Source organism: Mus caroli, chromosome 11, assembly GCF_900094665.2.
Source record: "Mus caroli chromosome 11, CAROLI_EIJ_v1.1, whole genome shotgun sequence".
Taxonomy (NCBI): domain Eukaryota; kingdom Metazoa; phylum Chordata; class Mammalia; order Rodentia; family Muridae; genus Mus; species Mus caroli.
Genome location: NC_034580.1, coordinates 15,760,145 through 15,775,208, shown reverse-complemented (window position 1 = coordinate 15,775,208; position 15,064 = coordinate 15,760,145). Strand labels below are relative to the sequence as shown.

At 46.9% G+C, this 15,064-nt stretch overlaps 1 long non-coding RNA gene across 1 annotated transcript; it reads left to right on the top strand.

The window, feature by feature from the left end:
* The first annotated feature begins 10,886 nt into the window (after positions 1-10,886).
* On the top strand, positions 10,887-13,814 carry LOC110306193. Its single transcript, XR_002379234.2, has 3 exons — positions 10,887-10,981; positions 12,585-12,662; positions 13,697-13,814. It is a non-coding gene; the product is annotated as an uncharacterized LOC110306193 (long non-coding RNA).
* Positions 13,815-15,064: the final 1,250 nt, after the last annotated feature.

Here is a 15,064-nt window from a genome sequence, read left to right as displayed (position 1 = left end):
CCTGGAGCTCACTTTGTAGACCAGGCTGGCCTCGAACTCAGAAATCCGCCTGCCTCTGCCTCCCGAGTGCTGGGATTAAAGGCGTGCACCACCACGCCCGGCCTTTTTTTTTTAAAAAAAAGAATTCTTTGAATATATTATTGCTCAAAAAAATCCTCTTTTGTTTGACTCTAAGATTGACTGATGGATGGGTTATTTTTGAGGTAAAATCTTGTTATTTGGGCTGTCCTGGAAACTACTGTGCAATCCAAAGTGATCTCAACTTACGTTGATTCCCCTGCCTCAGTCTCCTAACTGGAAAGATTACAAGCTTTTACCACTACTGGAAAACAGGCAGGGTCCTTGGATCCGGGTCATGAGGGAAGGGCCACGCCTATCAGTTTTCCTCCCTAGGTTCTAGCATGGTAACTGGCACATGGAAAGAATTAAATGGCATTTTATTAAATGATTTTTTTTGTGTGTGTGAGCAGATGATGCTAGATATCTGAATGTTTTGAGAAGCTGGAAATGTAAAATATGGGAAAAAAAAAAAGACCAAAAGAGACAAGTGATTTATATTTTTTGTTGGTTTTTTTTTTTTTTGAGACAGTCTTACTACATAGCGCAAGTTGGCCTTGAACTTGTGAAGCCCCTGAATTAGCCTTCTAAGTGCTGTGACTAGGGGTGTGCTCTACCCCAGTAGGGATATCTCTTCACAGCCTCATATGTCCTCGTGAAAAGGTCTAAGGCTTTAAAAAAATGCAGGAAGAGTTATTTGTTTTCTTTGTAACTCAAAAAAGTCTGAGGAGAAGAGAAAAATGGATTTTTGAGCTCTTTGTACCCACCCCCATACTCTCCAAGGTTTCTGGGTGCCTTTTGACAGGGCAAAGAGCAAGAATCCCTGCCTTGGATTAGGTCCTCCTTGGGGACAGAAGAGTCCTCAAGATTCCAGGGTCTTTTCAGACCACAGTTGTCCAACACGATCTGACTAACCCAGAAAGGATCTCTTCTATTGGCCAGGTCCAGGCACATACGTTTCTTCATGAATGTGTATTTTCTCATCTCCCTTCCTTCCCCTCTCCCACTTCCCCCTACCTTTCCTCCCCTCTCTCCTCTCCCCTTCTTCCCCTTCCCTAGTAGTTGTAGAGTATCAGGCTCATGGCCTCACTATCAGAAGCACTCTACCACTGAGCCCCACCCTAGCTAGCTGCCCACCAGGAAGGCTCTTTTCTTTGTAAAATAGTTCTCTTTGAGAGCTTCATGCACACATAATGGGTTTTGATCATATCCACTCCTATCTACCCCTTTCTCTTACCCCTCCTTCTCCTGCTGAACCTCCTCCTTCTTTCCAACAAACAAACCCCTCTCCTATTTTCATCTTTGGGTGACTGTGTGTGACCCACTGAGACTTTTTTTTTTTTTAAATAATTTTTGTTTATTTTGTGTGCAAGCATGTGTGTGTGGGCCACATGGGCCACCACTTTATGTAGAGGTCAGAGGACAACTTAGAGGACTCAGCCCTCTGTGTCTTTCAAGTTCTAAGTCTTGAAGTCAGCTTCTCCGGCATGGCACCAAGCACCTCTGCCAGATGAGCCATCCCACCTCTGCCTCGAACTGAGTTTAACTAGGGTTGCTTGCAATGAGCATGGGTGGTGAGCCGGTGACGGGCAACTTACCAGTGGCCACATCACTGAAGAAAGTGATATTCCTTTCTCTGGAAGGAATCTCAAAATAAGAGCTGCATAGCTAAGTCTGCAAGAGGAGACAACATTCTCAGAAGTTTCTAGAAGGAGGTGACCCTTGCACCAACATAGGCTTTCGGTTTGGGTTTTTGTCGGGGAACACACTCATTTTCTCTCTTTCTCTGTTCCTGTCTCTGTGTCTCTCCTGCTGGAGGTAGTATCCACTGTGCTTTGGTAAAACCTATTTACTGGGAGAGTCTGCAGTGAGAAGGGACTCACGAAAACGCGTGCAATCAGGGCAAGGAAATACAGTTTGAGAATTCCATTTGCCCAGACTGAGGAAATCCTTCAGCAACCTCTGTTTTCTGTGTTTTGGAATCTGACATGTTCACATATGAAGCACAGAGAGCTTAGCTAATTGCTAAATTATTCTAGGCAAGGACAACGAATGAAAATAAACATTCAGATAAACAAAAGGTAGTTTCTCCCATGCCCCAAAGATAACAATGCAGTACCTAATCTCCCTTTGCATGTGCTTGCTTCGAAGTGGCCTTTCTTGTCTATTAGAAGTGGTGGTTGACATGCTGATGTCTTTGGTGGGACTGAGGAAAAGGGCTTGAAAAAAGAAAAAAAAAATGTTTCATGTGGAAGATCAGAAGGGGACCAATAAAGTGTTGCGACATTTATAGCGACCAACCCTGTGGTTATTGTTGCAACTGGGTGTAATTATATCTTATTTTAATTTCATTTAGTTTTGAAGAGCTGAGATTTTCCTTTGGGGGATGGGAATCCAGTACAGGGAGCTTCATGGATGCTGGGAGAGTGGGGAGCTGATGGTAGCGGGGCAATGTTACAGGGCAGACACCTGGAATCCACCCCAGGGCAGACAAATGTTGCCTAGCAGGTTTTGTTCTGGGAGTGGGGAATGTGGCTCAGGTAGTCAGTGCCCTTAGCATGTGTGAGGCCCTGGGTTCAATGCCAGCACCACCCTAACTGGGAAACCCCAGCACTGGGGAGGCGCTGGTAGGAGGAGGAGGAGGAAGAGGAAGAGGAGGAGGGTGGATTATTCAAGGTCATCCTTGAATACATAAGGAGTTTCAAACAACATAGGAAACATAGAAGACTCTAAAAGGCAACAACAACAACAACAACAGGCCAATCTGTGAATATGTCCAGAGAAACCCAACACTTTCTTCTCTTCTTTGAGTGTTTTTATTAGCACAATACTTATACCCAATAAAGGGTTTTTTTGGGGGGAGGGAGGGGGTTTGAGACAGGGTTTCTCTGTGTAGCCCTGGCTCTCCTGGAGCTTGCTCTACAGACCTAGCTGGCCCCAACGCAGAGACCCACCTGCCTCTGCCTCCTGACTTCTAGGATTAAAGCTCTGTACCACCACCGTCCTACCAGAAGTTTTTTTTTTCTTTTAATGTTTTCACATATGTATATAATGTACTTTGTTTTGTTTTGTTTTGTTTTGAGGCAGGGTCTCCCTATTACATGTCCTTGGCTGGCTTGTAGACTAGGCTGGAGTCTTAGTCAGGGTTTCTATTCCTGGACAAAACATCACGACCAAGAAGCAAGTTGGGGAGGAAAGGGTTTATTCGGCTTATACTTCCATACTGCTGTTCATCACCAAGGAATTCAGGACTGGAACTCAAGCAGGTCAGGAAGCAGGAGCTGATGCAGAGGCCATGGAGGGATGTTCCTTACTGGCTTGCTTCCCCTGGCTTGCTCAGCCTGCTCTCTTATAGAACCCAGCCCAGAGATAGTCCCATCCACAAGGGGCCTTTCTGCCTTGATCACTAATTGAGAAAATGCCTTACAGCTGTATCTCATGGAGGCTCCTTTCCCTGTGATAACTCCAGCTTGTGTCAAGTTGACACATAAAACCAGCCAGTACAGCTGGCCTTGAACTCACAGAGATCTCCCTGCCTCTGCTTCCTGAGTACTGGGATTTTACATGTGCGCAGCCATGGCTGGTTTATATAATGTGCTGTGATCGTATTCACCCCGTTATGCTCTCTTGTTCCTCATCCCCTGCCTTCCTGATGCGCTCCTCCTCCTGACTCACTCCTCCCTATGGTACTGTCTTTTTTATACACAGAAATTTCTAGAAATCAGGAGGTGTAATAAATCTGGAATCTAGCATAAAGACAGAATGTCCTTTTCTTTGTGGATCTGGGGCTCCCCCAGTGGGACCCTGTGGTAGTTTGAATAGGTTTGTCCACAGGGAGTGGTAGTATTAGGAAGTGTGGCCTTATTGATGTAGGTGTGGCCTTGCTGAAGGAAGTATGTCACTGTGAGGCAAGCTTTGAGATCTCCTATGCTCAAGCTCTGCCCAGTGTGGAATGAGAGCCTGGCTAACTGTGGAAGACAGACTCCTCCTAGCTGCCTTCAGATCAAGATGTAGAACTCTCAGCTCCTCCAGGGCCATGCCTGCCTGCATGCTGCCATGCTTCCCACCATGATAATGGACTGAACCTCTGAAACTGTAAGCCAGCTCCATTTAAATGCTGTCCTTATATAAGAGTTGCCCTGGTCATGGTGTCTCTTCACAGCAATGGAAACCCTAACTAAGACAGACCCCAATCTCCTTTCCAACCTACTCTCTTTCTTTATAGAACAGCTGCTCAATCAAAACTGCTTTGGACCCCCAACCCATGCATTGATTGGAGAATTATTCTCATACTCAACTTCAGAATGGGATTGTGCGACAGTGTTGGGCTTGCTTTGTGTTTTGGTTCTGGTACTGAGGCTTGAACCCAGGGTCCTGAACTTGCAGGGTGAGTGCTTCTCATTGAAACTTTGTCCCTGTTTTGGGACAGGGCCTCATTAAAGTTACCTAGGCTAATGCTGAACCTGGGATCCTCTCTGCTCAGCTCCCCACCACCACACCACTTCCTGCCCAGGAGCTGGTATGGGCTCGTTGAATTCGCTGGCATCTTGACTGCAATAAGTCAATACGTTTGTAGTCAGTCTTGTTACTGAGCAATACTGGAAATAGGGACAGCAGAGTACTCGTGCAGAGATATTTTCTATTTCCCCTTTGTGACTTTTGTATTTTGGGAGTGACATGGTCTAGGGAGACAGTAAATTTGTTCTATAGACCACAGAGATCTTAAACTTACGATCCCACTGCCTCAGCCTCTCAAGTAGCTGGAGATTACAGGAGTGTACCATCAAGTCTGGCCTCTTCTGTTTTTATGTAAAAATAGATTTTTTACCAAAGCACAATGCCACCCAGCTAAATCTCCTATAAGACCAACCTGCCTTGTGGCTAGGGATAGCTTCTGGCCAACAGGATGGTAGATATGGTGTGTGTGTCCTCCAAAACATACCTTTGAAGGGGGCACTACACATTCTGAATTTCTCCACCTTTACCCTATGGCAAGGACAGATTTGGGCCTTATTATAGATATCTTAGACTGTGCACAGACCTAAGAACTGTTGCTCTGAATTTTAATTGGGCCCCCAAGAGCTGGTTGTCCACATGTAGACCCAAATGACACTATGTGACCTTGTCCCCAAGTTATTTCTGATTGGTGAATAAAGATGCCTACACCCTGTAGTTGGGCAGAATTGAATAGGCAGGGCTTGGATTTCCCGGCCTCGGGGTCAGAGGAGACCAGGAGGAGAGAGTGGAGAAAGAGACCATGATTAGGTCAACAAAGCATGGCCCCAAGGACTGGCCAATTGGAGCTAAGAGCAGCCCAGATAAGACGTAGTAAGTAATAACTCGGGGTTATCACAGGAAAGTGGGTTCTAATAGCATAGAAGGTAATATCTGCCCAGCTCTAGTGCTGAGTAAGGCCTATTGTAAATAATAAAGTTGTGTGTGTCTTTTATCTGGAAACCGAATAATCAAAAGTGAGGTAGAAGCCCCAGATTGAAATTAAATATTTTCTACAGCTAAGCACTCGAGGAGAGCATAAGGAAATACTCTAGACTCCTCTCACCAAAGCCGCTGGCCGCCTCTGCTCACTTGTCCCACACCATAGTCCATAAATAACCCAAGTCTTGTGTCTGGGTAGGTGTGCTCTCTGCGATCCACACACAGGCACCTTGTGAAGAAACTCGTTTGCAAACTGTGTCTTTTCCATGATGGCAATAGTGTAGCCTTGGATGGCAGATTAAAAAACTGGGGTAAAGCCTAGGCTTGGGCTGGAAGAATGCTTGTCTAACATGCACAAAGCAATCATGAGCTGGGTGTGGAGGTGCATGCCTGTGATCCAGTACTGGGGTGATATAGAAGCAGGAGGGTCAGACATCCAACGTCATCCTCCCATGGCTATGAGGTTTGAGGCCAGCCTGAGATCTAGGAGACCCTATCTCAGAAAGGAGGTGAGGGAGGATCATGAGTTCAAAGCCAGCCTGGGTTACAGAGGGAAACTGCCTCAGGGATGAGATGGATGGGAGCAGGGTAACAAGCTGTTAGAAGGAAAAGAGACAAGGGGCCACCTGGCTCTTGATTCCCTGGACTGCAGCAGGACAATGGACGGATACATTGGGAAGCCAGCGCCAGTTATCTGTAAAGAAGGGTGCTACCGTTGTCACTCTGCATTACACAGGGGAGAGCCGCTTCACTTAGCTCTTTTACAGTATGTCCTCTTACCTTTGAAAGGTCTTGGGTCTTGAGTCTGGAGGCGAAGGCCTGGCAGTCTCCGTTACTATGCCTGTCCCAAGCACTATGCCTGTCCCATGCGCTTCTTAGACTGAGGTCTGCAGACTGAAGGGCTCACCTCTGCCCCTATGGCCTGGCCACCAAGCCACCAGCTGCTGCCATTTGGCTTCACACCTGGATCTCCTAGTGAAATGCTGATCATAGAGCTTTGGGCGCTTCGGGTCTTTGTGATGTGGGTGGCTCATAGCAAATAAAGTAGCTGCAGGTTAGAGTGTGTAACCTGATCGTGACATCACAGGGTTCAGGTTCAGGCACCAACTCTTCTCTCAATCTCTCTCTCTCTCTCTCTCTCTCTCTCTCTCTCTCTCTCTCTCTCTCTCTGTAACCTTACACATGCATCCTGGGGTTGGCCTCAGGCTTGGATATGTTTCAGGAGAAAGAAACCAGCCAACCCCCAGGCCTCTCCTTGAGCCTCTGGGACCACTTGATAGATGAACACCTGCTGTGTGGACCTACCCTGGTCTGTCAGGAATTCCCTAGGCCAATGACTGGCCTGCTTTGGTTTATTGCTTGCTGACTTTGTAGCTCAGATTGACTTGGAACTCACAGCAATCCTCCTGCCTTAGCATCTGAAATGCTGGGGATTACAGGTGCAAGCCACATGCTCTGTTTCTGCTTGTTTCTATGTTAATAAGTGAAGCATTGGATGGGCAAACCCACTCCACACAGTCTGTGGGGCAGCCAAGGAGGCCCTGAGAGGATGTATAAAGAGTGGCTGTAGTACAGAGAGAATGCGATTGTTAATGTGGGCACAGCCACATCAAGGAGCCCAGAGCTTAGACTCATGGGAATCTGGCAAAGCCATCATCAGGGGGAGGTTCAGAAGGATGGCAAAGCCTCCTCTGGTCTGAGTGTGAAGGCTGACAGTGTGCAAGGACAACCGGCCCATATGCACAAAAGCATCCTCCACATGGCTGTTTACAGCCTGAGCCTGGCTGCTCACCCACAGACACCTCCCACCAAGACCGGCTAATGCTTCTTCCTACAGTCTGACCATCAGAAGCTGCTTGAGTTCTCCCTGGTTGCATGGTTCATTAGGCTGTCAGAGCAAGCACAGTTCACCTGACTCCAGCTTTTCTGAATGCGTACCTGTTGTTTCTTCATTCCCCTGATGAACCTAATCAGAGTTCCAGGTCCTGAGCTACTCTGAACTCTGAACATGCTTGTCAGGTCACATTGAATTTTAAGATACTAGCCCTAGTCATGTCTCTCTTCCTCTCTTTCTTTCTCTTCCTCCTCCTCTTTATTCTTAAGATAGGTAGGGTCTTGTTATATAACTGAGACTGGTCTCGAACTCATGATCTTCCTGCCTCAGACTCTTGAGGGCTGAGATTACAGCTATTGCCTGCCTGACTGTCTTGTCTGTCTGTGTACCATCTATATCTATCATCTAGATTGACATAGCATAGGGTGCCCTTTTCCATCATATCTAGAATGGGGTGTGCTAGAGCAGGGCAAGATTACTTTGTGGGGGGTGTCTCTAAACCCTCAGAGAGCCCCTGTTTGGAAATGTCATTACAGCTACCACCTTTCTAAGCTGAGTTTGGGGAGCTGCTGGGGTTGGCTGCAGGTATGTGGGTGAGGGAACGAAATGTGTATATGTGTACATGCATGCATGCATGCATTAGCTTGTGCCCACGCTTGCTTGCCTGATGTTTAGTAACTTTGGGAGAAGGAAGTCTGTCCAGCTTCCTGTGTTGTTGGAGACTTGGGGTCTTGGTGATACATAGCACTTGTATACATAAATGGAGAGAGAGTGAGGCCAAACCGAGGAGCCATAGCTGAAAGGGAGCCCTGGAGATAAGACTGGCAAGGTGTCTGTTCTCAAGCACTCCAAATGACTCCACTCTCACACATCAACTGAGTACCTGGGGCACCCTGCCTGGGCTCTGCCTTCTTGTGAAGCACTCTGAGCTCTGCAGCTCTCTCTTGGATCATTGTGGGGTCTGAAGCTCTCTTGTGAAGTACTTGGGGGTCTCTGGCTCTCTCTCAGGGAGCACTGTGGAGTCTGTGCCTCTCTCTGGGACAAGTGTTCTTTCCTTTTATGTTCGTTTTTTTTTTTTTTTAAACAAATCTAGGCAGTCCCTCTAGAAGCAATGTCTGTCTGGTATCAGTTTGGAGAGAGCTGGCCAAGTTCCTTGTGGTCCTCTTTAAGCAGCCAGCTTGACAGTAAAGGGTGATACGTGTAAAGGGTGAGTAGCAATATATTATTGCTTCTGGAAAAGTACCTGCAGCCTTCCCAGGTGCTTAAGGCTCATCCCTGTGGGTGAGGAAGGATGAAAGAATGCTGAAGACACCTGTGAATCTACTCCGAACAAGCTGGAGCTCAATTTGAGGTGCTTTTAAAAGAAAGGGGCAAGGTGACAAAGGAATACTGAGAGTGGAGGAACGGTCTTCCCCAAGGAAGAGCACACTAGCTGGTTATCCAGCACCGAACAGTCAGCCCTGAAAATGAAAATACAAGTAACATTATACAGACAAAACAGGTTATACTTACACACACACACCAACAATTAATGAAAAAAGAGGTCATGAATTTGAAAGAGAGCAAGGAGGAGTGTATGAGAGGGTTAGAGGAGGAAAGAAAATGAGGATAAATGATATGATCATACTACACTTTTAAAAAATAAAAAGAAAGAAAATAAAAAAACAAAACAAAGAAAAACCCCAAAAGCAAAACAACAACAGCCAGGTGTGGTGGTACATGCCTTTGGTATAGGCACTTGGGAGGCAGAGGCAGATGGATCTCTGTGAGGGCAGCCTGGTCTACAGAACAAGTTCTAAGACATTCAGGGCTACACAGAGAGACTCTGTCTTTTCTTTTTTTTTTAAGGGTCAAAAAGGCAAAAGGGAGGTGCAGCTGTGAGGGGAGGTGCAGCTGTGAGGGGTAGGGAGTGCACAACTACATTTTTAGATCTCAGGAAGCTAAGGCAGGAGGATCAGAGTTTAAATAAAACCTCCCTGGGCTACCTAGCAAAACCCCATCACAGCAAACAAATTGGGATCAGGGATAGAGAGGAATCCTAAGAAAGACTGAGAACGTTTCTGTTGACTTTGTTGAATTAAGCCAATGCAAGCAAAACCACCATGCCTAGAGCTGACCTTTGAACCTTGGTGGGACCCAAGGGAAAGAAGTGATAGAAGACAACTTTAGGTAGGGAAGAAACGGGAGTTGGGTGTTCTGATTGTGAGCCCCGGCATATTATATCTAACGGGATGCTTTTGACACTTGGAATTGCCAACTTCCTGCTTCAGAGACAAGTCCCCAGATAACCAGCCTGGAAAGAGCTCTGCTTTGCCAGTCCCAGTCTAGTTTATCCCTGTCTGGCCCTGTAGCTTTAAGGCTGTTGGCTAGGCAGTAGCACATCATGTCGGGAACCCTGGAGTTGTAAAACCACTCATAGAATACCTGAGATGCCAAAGGGAAGGGACCGGAGTCCCACAGTCCCCTTCCAGGGCCCACCTCCAGTGACCTCAACTCTCCCACTAGGCCCTGCCTCCCAAAGTCTCCCTCTCTTAAGAGAACCCTGGGAACACTACCCTTTGCCACATGAGGCTCTGGGAGCCACTTAAGATTAAACTACAGTTATAAGCTTGGACTTTCCTTCTGTAAAGTCAGGAGAACTGAAGCAGACCGTCTGTAGTTGAGGAAAAGTCATGTGCTGTGGACTGTCACTTGTGGTAATTATTAGCTGCGGTTTTCTACTCCACGCTGGATCATTCAGTTCCCAGATAAAAGACACAAGACCTTTATATTTATAATAAGCCTTAAAGCAGTAGAGCTGGGCAGATGGCTACCCTCTATGCTATTTTGTCTACTTCCCTGTCAATAACCCTGTGATAGAACTTGCTATGTTCTGCCTGGGCTGCTCTTACTCCAACTGGCAAGTTTTCATAATTCACCTACCACATGGTGTTGCCTCCCCTCCCCTCCCCTCCCCTCCCCTCCCCTCCCCTCTCCTCCCCTCCTGTTCTGCCTCAGACCCCAAGCCTTGGAACCAAAGCCCCGCCTACCTCTCGTCTGCCCAGCTGCAGGGTGTAGGCATCTTTATTGACCAAGCAGGATAACTCGGAGTTTAAGGTGTTTGGTGTACTTGTGGCATTTCCTCCTCCCTGGGGCATCCAGACCTTGGGGGCCAGATTACAATCCATAGCAACAGACCAAACCTCAACAGTGGCTCCACCCCAGTATTTGCTGCTTTGTTATGCAGCTTGAGCAGACCGGGACATTGCGTTTCTTTGCTCCTGGACCAGATTGTGAGCGCCCCTCACCTGTAGTTGGTATTGTCCTCAGAAGTAAGGGCACAACAAGCAATATAGACAAGGCACGTGCGCGCGCGCGCGCGCGCGCGCACACACACACACACACACACACACACACACACACTCCACCCTGCTCCTCACTGCCCTTTCTAGGGCACTGGTGTGAGGTGGGGTTGGCCAACTTCCCTGTTCATTTTTGGTAGCTCTGGTTCCAACTTTCTCTGTTCTTTGGATCCTGATGCTAGATTCAAAGGGCAGGTTTATAAGGCCAGGGGAATCAAAGCAGCCGCTGACTCATAGACTTTCATGTCTCTCGGCCCCAGTCTGTTGGCAGCTTCTGGACCGACTTGTAACTGCTTTGCTGGGGCCAGTGTAGGTAAGGAAAGGAAAACAGGGAAGGGTGGGCAGCCTGCCACAGCCTGCACCCAGGCCTGGGCTTGTGATGTGGTCAGGCCACAGTGCATCCAGATCTGTCTGTGGGCCCCACCAGCTCCTCACAGACAGGCCAGGGCACACACAGAGAGGGGCTCTCTGGCGCCTGGAACTGCTAGGTTCCTTGAAGGGTGGGGCAAGCTGGCTTGGATGTTCCCAGTGCCACCCAGGGGTGGGGGTGGGGCTCTGTGAGGTGGGGAGGACTGGAGGAAAAGAGAGCGGGGTGTGGTGGTTAGTCTCCTGTAAATGTGCACTGGACTCCGTGGTTTCCTGTGTGCTCTCCGGCTTCAGGACTGGGCGTCCCTCTAGCTTTTAAGTATCTTCAGGGTAGGAGAGCTGGCCTTCAGTAACCCAGCTTCTCTAACGTGAGCTTCAGGCCAGGATTTGTAAGAGGGGCCTGAAATTTAGTGGGCTGTAAACAACAGAGGAGAAGATAACTGAATCAGTGTTAGATGTTAGGTATAGTAATGGTGTTAGGGCTTTATAAGAGTTCATTTTTCTGGTTTTTTTCAAAGACAGGAGGGTCTCCCACTGTAACTCAAGCTGGCCTGGAATTCACTCTATAGCATAGGATGGTCGTGAGCTGTGGCGATTCTTCTGCCTTAGTTTCCCACCTGCAGGGTTACAGGTGTAACCACCATGTCTGGAGGCCTTGTCCTTATTTGTAGAATGCATGGTAAACTAGTTTAGTGACAAGTGTGTAGTCAGTAACTTGTTTTCTCAGTTCAGACACTGTTTCTGCATGTGTGTGAGTGTTTACTGAGGGCAATGAAGTAGCCTGGTCAGGTGCTAAATGTATTGGTTTAAATAAGAATGGCCTCCAAGCCGGGCGTGGTGGCACACGCCTTTAATCCCAGCACTCGGGAGGCAGAGGCAGGTGGATTTCTGAGTTCGAGGCCAGCCTGGTCTACAAANGCCAGGGCTACACAGAGAAACCCTGTCTCAAAAAAAAAAAAAAAAAAAAAAAAAAGAATGGCCTCCAGTAGGCTCATATATGTGGGTGCTTAGTCACCAGGGAGTGGAACTCTTTGATAGAATTGGAAGAATTGGCTTTGTTGGAGGATGTTGTGGGCAATATTAAAAAGAACTCCAAGTTCCCGCACTACACCCAGCTACTCTCAGCCCCAGAAATCTCGCTGGTCAGTTCTCATCTCACAGAGACTCTCCGACTCAGAGCTCCAAAATCTCTCCACCCACCTGATTAAGTTCCCACTGGCGTGTCGCTACCACACCAGCCCCGTACTTCAAATCCCCCATGGCCTTAGTGGTGCACATCTGGCAAACCCACGCTTTGCCGCAGTACTTTTCTCTCTTGAGCCATGTGAAGGAAAACGCCACACAGACTTAGTTCAGGAGCAATGGTAGCTCAGCCTCTGGGGGCAACAACTAGAATCCTAATCTTGTAAGCCATATAAAATCTAAATCCTCCGGTGGCGAATCCTGACGGATCTGCCATTGAAACCCGGAGACACCTCAGCAACATCTTGTCCTTATTCTATCCCCATCCAAAAGGCTCCTAACTGTCTCCTGCTTCCTCTCTTCCTCAGTCCAACCTGGAAGTCCCGCCTACTCATCCAGTGATTGGTCCCTTTATTCATTCCAGGGGAAGGTTCACAAGAAGTCACGTGAGTACCACACTCATTCCTCGGTCAAGAGAACCCCTCCTGGGAAAGTGGAATTAACATCAAATTATAGGCATCTCCAGGGCCATCCACAACAGAAGGAAGTGTGTCTCTGGGGCTGGGCTTTGAGGTTTCAAAAAGCTCATGTCTGGCTCAGTCTCTGCCCCTCTGCCTGCAGAGCCCCATGTAACTCTCAGCTATTTCTCCAGCATTATGCCTGCCATGCCTGCTGCTATGCTCCCACCATGATGGTAATGGACTAAACCTCTGAAACCGTAAGCCAGCCCCAGTTACATTCCTTCCTTTATAAGAATTGACTTGGTCATGGTGTCTCTTCACAGCAATAGGCCAGTGACTAAGACAGTACCTATCAGTAGGTTTGGGTCCTTGCTTCTCAACAAGGGTTGATTTTATCTACCAGAGATATTTGGCAATGGCTGGAGACAGTTTTGCTTGTAAAAACTGGTACTGTGTAAAGTGGTTACCAGTCACGTCTTTGGATAGAGGCCAGGACAACTTCTGAATAGTTTGCAATGTACAGAACGACCCTCCACCAGACTTAGCCAGTGCAGATTAACAATGACTGCAGCTGAGCCACCTTGCTAGGTGAATGGTATTTTGTATTCCTACGAGTATTTTGTAGGTTTGGGAACTTTCAAGAATAATTAAATAAATAAATGAATAAATAAATAAATGAAACAAAGTTATCATAGTAACAATAATTATTTGGTAAAACTACCTTTTCTTTTGGTACATATCTGTTTTTAAGATTTATTTTGACTTTTAATAGTGTATGTGTGTGGGGTGGTGTGTATGTTTGGAAACAAAGTTTAAGCAGTTGTGAAATTCCATGTCAGTGCTGAGACTTGAATACAGTTCTTCTGCAAGAACAGTATGTTCTTGTGAGCAAGGAGCCATGTCTCCAGTCCTAGGGTACATACATACCTGTTTATTGATACTTAATTGCAACATAAAAGTATTTCTTTATGGAGACTGTTCTCAAAACATTGAAAAATATCGCCTAATCTGTACCCTAGCCTCACTCGCTGTTGGAGACGGAGGGAAGCCTGTTTGAACTCCACCCAGTTTGAATCAACCAGTAAGACGATCACGAGGATCTTACTCTTTGTGTCTGCAATGTGCTGTAGAGCATGCTCAGGTAATTTATTTTATTTATGCTCCAAATGGGAGGGACTGGTGAGATGGCTCAGTGGGGAGAACAAACAAAAACAACCCTCCCGTGCATCCCTGATGACCTGAGATCAGTTGCCATAATGCACTTACAAAGCCAGAAGTCAGGCTCTCTTCCCGTTATCATGCCTACGCCTCCAAAACAAGGTGTAAGGAAAGTGCCATTTCCTCCAAGTTGTCCTCCGCTCTCCACTCACACACAAGTACACACAATGAAAATAAATGAAAATTAAGAAAAATTTAAGGTAGTTCCATTGTGAATGGTGTTCTTTGTCTCCATACACTGCCAACAAGTTCCCTCGCAATGACAGGACTGAAACTGGGTCCCTGAGATGCCAAAACCTGAGCTCTTAACTATTCTGTCCCCAGTGTCCTCCAACCTTCTCCATTGATGTTGCTTTCCTGGAAGGTGACATGAGCCTCTTCCCCCTAAAAGTGGGGTGTGTGCTGTGCTTGCTTGGGGCCCAATGTCTGGAGGCAGCCTGCATGTATTTGATGGCTATTTTTGGTCCCCGAATAAAGATGGGTCTCATCTTGAGGTGTGAAAATGTTTACTGGAAGTTAATTTTTAGGGATGTATGACTAAAAGGGAACATATGATCATGAAAATGTTGTCCTCAATGTTGTCCTCAACTCGAAACTGGACCGGATTGAACCGACCTACATACAGTTTTCACCAGAGCCCAGAGCTGTGTTTGAAGCATGGTAGCAAGAAGCTCACAGCTTTGCTTGCATCTGGGCAACTTCTAGAGTGTGAGTGGCTGATCAGTGACTTTCCTGAGGTCCAGCACGGTGGCTCCTGTCCTGTGTGATCATAAAATTTAGGGTTCAAAGTATGCGAAGCCTTCATACTCCATTCTTAGTCCTGACTTATTTCCAAAGATGATTTTTGCACAAAGAACTCTTTTCTAATTACATATTTGTTTAAAAAGTTATCATTGGCTGAAGTTATCGTAGAGTACTAGCTAGCATGCTAGGGTTCAGCCCAGGAACACTGAAAAAAGTTTTCATCCTTAGCCAGGTGTGGAAGTACACGCTGATGATCCCAGCACTTGACAAACAGAGGCAGGGTGATCACTAGTTCCAGGCTAGCCTGGGCTACATAATAAGAATGCCCTCTTCAACCCAAATTAGTTTCCATCTTCACACTTTGGGAAACAAGTAGTTTATTCTCCTTGAGTATTGTGTGGTTTTGCCTAGACTTACTTTGATAG